This window comes from Pelecanus crispus, chromosome 10, assembly GCF_030463565.1.
Source record: "Pelecanus crispus isolate bPelCri1 chromosome 10, bPelCri1.pri, whole genome shotgun sequence".
NCBI classification, from domain to species: Eukaryota; Metazoa; Chordata; class Aves; order Pelecaniformes; family Pelecanidae; genus Pelecanus; species Pelecanus crispus.
The window spans coordinates 28,747,226-28,752,676 of record NC_134652.1 but is presented as its reverse complement, the minus strand read 5'-3'; positions in this window follow the sequence as shown (position 1 = coordinate 28,752,676).

The following is a 5,451-nucleotide window of genomic DNA, read 5'->3' as shown; positions in this document are numbered from 1 at the left end:
CCGGTGGTTGTTTCCTGGTCTTAGTGTCTAACACCAGCACAATCCCTTCTGCACCCTGGACTGGTGTAATTTCTTCTTCTAAATTCAAACCACAGGCTCTTGTCCTATCAGCTTCTCCTAATTCACTTTCCTAATGATAGTTCAAAGAAAACAGATTACCTCAGAATTATTTATAGCATCCTGATGATTCACATGACTTCTCTATCCTCACTTCTGATGCTTCTTATTCTTTGAACACATGCAATGAGCCCTCCGTTCCCCTTCCATGTTTTTCATCCTCTAATCTTCTATTTCCTCTTTTCTCAATGTTAATTAGAAGAGACCTTAGATAGTCACTGCTGTGAAGCAGAAAATTATCCCTTCGTTATTGTGTAGATGGCAAAAAGTAGTATGCAAGAAGGAAAAAACAGAAAGCACAGAAATAAAAATCCAAAATTACATTAAGAAATAATATTTCTGTTATTCTTACAATGAGTTCCAGTGGTGGGTCTGAATTAAAGAGCAGTTGGGACAGATAATTTAAAGCATTTTACTACATCTGGATGAAGTATTGTAACAGATCTTTTAATATACTTAGAGCCAAGTGGTCTCTTAAAGCAAGGTAAGATGTCCCAAATCTGGTGTTAGAAACAGCATCCATGCTATCCTGATTTCCTGCAAGGACTTTGTTTCAGGTGATAGTTCTGGCTCTTATTTGTTTCACCCTTAACACTAGCTAGAATATCCATGCAGATGCAGCAAACTAATAGCAGGTGTAACCACCATCAGCCTCCCCACTAAACACATATGGAACTGATCACACTTCAAAGATCTCATTAGAAAAAAAATCAGAATAAGGGGTGGGGGACAAGAATCCAGAGTCCACATCTGTTTTCTTAACAGATTAATTTGAATTAGTGCCCTGCCTCCAGAGCTTGTGGTGCATGCTAGTCTTGTTAATCTATTAATTTGTTCATACTCTCACAAGGTTTTTCATGCCTTCAACTTTTAATACACGTTTTTTCACAGGCACGTCTCTTCCCATTCATGATTACACAATTTCCCTATGGCAACTACCACAAATTCTCCTATTCAATTCTGGCATTATGTAAGTATTTAAGTTGTCTTTAATGCAGTTTTGCAGCTGGAATTAAAGAGGTGAGAAGCCAGTGCCATACAGTAATAGCTAGCTCTACTGTTGGGGAATCTTGCTGGACAGGATCCACCATGCGATTAACTACGCAGACAGCAGGATGAAAAAATTCGTACACATTCTTGTTCAGTCTCTGCCTAGAAGCATGCGTTGAAAGCATGCCTGAAGAAAAATTGCAGCTAAAGTTGTGAGGGATCTGTAATAACAAAGGAACTACTACCATCCTGCTACCGTATTATATTTCCTCTGACACACATATTTTAAAAGAACTCTTAACCTGGAATTTTTACTACATTGGCTGTAAAATAATACATGTACTGTAAATTTTCAGAGGAATGGCAGTGGAGTGATTAGCTTGGCTTCTTTCTCTGGCAAGTCATTCTTCCCCTTGCATCTGTCCATGACCTTGTGGTAATTAAGAGGAAAGGAGAATAGGCTGACTAGTAACAGAAAATGGGATTTATTTCCAGCTTTTTCTCTGTTTCATTAGATATCTCCACTTCACACATCCCTCATATGGTAAATATTACCCATATTCAAAAGCTTCATATACATGGCTGATGCATTGCCTAATGGAGAAAGGTACATACATGATAAGTAACCCAGACCTCTGCTTTACTGCTGTTTGTCATGACTTGTGTTCAGCAAGGTGCTATTCAACAGATGAATAGCTTCCCAGATATTAGCTGCTCCTTCACAGAATGAAAATGTTGGTCCAGTTTCAAGGAGTTATCTCATCTAATTGGTGTGGTTGATCTCTTAAAGACACCAGCTGAGTAATTCTAATTTGGGAATAATCAAGTACTTCCCCCATGAGTATTATTTTCTAGGATATTATCTGCCATGGACTCACAGATGTATTTCATATTTTTACATGACTCAAATGGGTGGACATAAAGTTACAACAGCAAGGGACACAGCCTTCTGTAATGGAAAATATAGCACTTACTATCAGTCCACCATGTGTGCAATACAAGACTGGGAGTCAAGAGTCTATTCCTAAGTCACTAATTCAGCTGGGAAAAGAGTTAATCCAGTTTTATTAGGACAAAGTTTTCCTTTCTCTAAAATGGGCAGGCACACCTCATACCGTATTTCATAGGGGTTTCTAAGGCATGGCCAGGCTTCATCAAATGCATGAAATCTGTCAAATGAAAGGATCTAACAACTGGTTAAAAACACAAAACAAACAACATCATTCAGTAATATTCCATGTGACCCACCTTTTCCTTCAGCTTTTTGATTCAGTTTCCTCACAGATGATTGCTCAGTAAGCTGAAGCCACGGATGCGAAACAGCCTGAAGCCATCAGATGCTTACCTAATGCTGGCAAACAGAATCCAGCCTAGTGTGCTGGCACCAAGATGACACAAGAGAGTCAATTCCTGTAGCTGACTCACTGTTGGCTTTACGTGTAGTACAAAATGTATTGTTTTGAAGAAGGTTGTATCAGAGTTGTCTGCTCCACGACACACACGTTTGTTACCTTCTCCAGGGAGGGTACAATTAGAGACAGAGCTGATCTTGACAGTACCTCATACCATCTGCTATGTGATATATCTTTTTTAACAGTGTCAAAGATTATGCCTTTATGACAATAGCAGGAGAACTTCACACTTTTTGATGTCCCTTGCAAATCAAATAATAAACACTAGGACAAGTTGATACATAACAGACTGGAGAGGGGATTGCACTGGTGCAGTAGCGATGGTATTTACACATTGAAGGCTGCAGCCCGCAAGACCTGTAACACCGAGGCTGTCCCATGAACAAGAGAGACATGGAGGCTCAGTGGAAACTGTCAGGGATGTGGTGCTAAGGGTCACTACTATCCAAAGCTTTAAATCGCAATGCCTACTTCGTTCTGGTGAAGTCACCACTGAAAGAGGCTTTTCATCTGTTCACCAAACAGATGTACTGGTTGCAGAGCAAACTTCTGCTTCCCTTAGAAGCAGTCCACAAGCTGCTCTGTGGAAATCAACCTCTTCAGGTAACAAAATTCTGCTTCTGCATCTATCCAACTACTGTTTCAACCTAGCAGCCAGAAACTGAGTAAATTGAAAGAGTGAAAATAATTGACCTCTTCTAAAGGATCGCGAACCAAGCCTCATTTTACATAAGGTGTTGAACACCCTCCAAGTAGCAAGAACTTCTGGGCATGAGCAGCTAGCAGATACTAAGCTTGTGCCGAGAGCCCAAGGAATCTCCACAGTCCCTAATGGACAGAAATCTCCCAGGGGCAGGTACGCAAGACACATGAACCTTGCAATGATTTCATCATCCACCAGTGTTAAATCCAGGATAGAGATTATTCTCTTTCATTTCTTTCTCTTCAGTGTAAGGTGCTTTCCTCTCCCTACAAGGATGGGTTTTCTACCATGTTTTTGTTCCCTGAAGTAATCTCTACTTAATTTTCTCTCTGTCTCACTTAAAGTCCCAAGGGACCGCAGTACAGTGCACTACAGCTTTTGCCAAGCGTATGCTCAGCTATATCCTCTGTCGGCCCATGCTGCAGGATTTCATTCCCAATAACAATATGATCTTTTTCACATGGCACACGTCCTCTGCCAACACATGCCCTTTGTTTATTCTGTTCCTTCTCCCTGTGCACTCAGTGGGATCACTGTGCACTTATTTATTGCTTTTGCCAAGCATTTGACTTGTCCAAGAAAGAGATACAGAAAGACTGTACAAAAAAACCCACTCCCAAAATAGACTTAATCCTCATGTTTGCTCTCCCCTTCACCAGACTGCCTGCTGGCAAAAATTCACATCCCTGTTCACTGGTATGCTTTTTTTGGCTGCTGGTATCTTGGGAATATCTCAACAGCTGGATTTTGTGCAAACCTATATTCATAGGATCTCATTATATTCTCATATATGGACATTTTCAAGATGAATGTGCTGAAGAATGCTTTCTCTGATTGTAATCAGTTACTGACTAATTTCTCAGAGACAAATAGGTTTGTATCACATTCTTTCTGTGGCTCTCAAATCTTCTGTCTTGCACTGAAAAATCTACTTTGCAGTTTAATGATTTCTGTCACACACCCTGGATTTTTTGTACTTCGTGTTGCTAGTGAAGTTGTCTTCAGCTGTAGCTTCATTCTGAGTATTTATAAGTAACAAAAGCCATCTTCAGTAATTAACCAAGATCATCAAAATTCTCAGGACAGGTAGTCCTACTGAAAACCAGAATCCCACTTGGCAGAAGTACTCTTCCTGGCTGCATTTTCCTGCACTGGGAAAAGGTTCTCTCTCACGACAGAAACAACCCCTGGAGTATGATACTAGAGAAACCCCTCACTATTCTGTTTAGTTCTCCACGACTATCAGACCAGCACCTCACTATGGTCAAACACAACACAATATGTAAAAATAAGAAGTAAGTGCCTTAGAGGGACTGAACGGTTCCAGGAGCCTGAGAGCAATTCAGGAGGAACCTTGAGGAAATGTGCTGTAAAGGGGGTGAGTGACCTCAGCAGAGATGGTCTGGAATGGAAATTGCGTTATTTTTTATAGTGTGTTGAAGGGAAAACTGATTCAATGACCGTTCATTGCTTTTTAATAGTATTGTATAGAGGACGGCAGAGAGCATGCAGAAAAGCATCCACAAACAGGCTCCCTTTGCAATACAGAGAATGCATCAGGTGATTCTGCTTAAGAAAGGACAAAGGTAAAAGACAAACACATTCAGAAAACAGCAGCCAACTATTAATAAATATTCTTCTGCTGCTCAGTCTCCTCTCTCCAAAGTGCAGACAACATGCAGCTAATCTCTTACTTCAAAAATCATAGCCTGCCATGTCAGCATCTCATATTCAAACACAGAATAAACCAGAGAGTGGACTCACTGTTACCTGTCGTAGTTCTTCTCTAAAGACCTGTTTATAACAAAATTAAAATTTATGTAGTTTTTCAGAAGGCATGATCATATTTATTCTCAAAAGAATTTGTAAAAATTGCAGTATTGCTATGTAGTGATTTAAACCGAAACACCCAGAAAAATGCTGCCACTCTAATTCTCATAACCAATTTCATTTTTATTTGATAAAAATGCTAGCTTACTAGCACCAGCCCTGAGGGCTCAATACACACTGAGGTTGTTCTGTGCCCTGTTTCGTTTTTCAGCAAAGTTACCAGCTAAATTCCAATCGCAGAATCTTTACAAGGCTATTTTGCCTTGTAATTGAGCTTACAATCTAACTCAGTTTGGAAGTCACTGAGGATGATTATACTTTGAACTCTACGATAGCATCTCTACAGGCTCACTTTCAGATATCTTAGTCAAATAACACGATTCTCTGACTGCTAGAGAG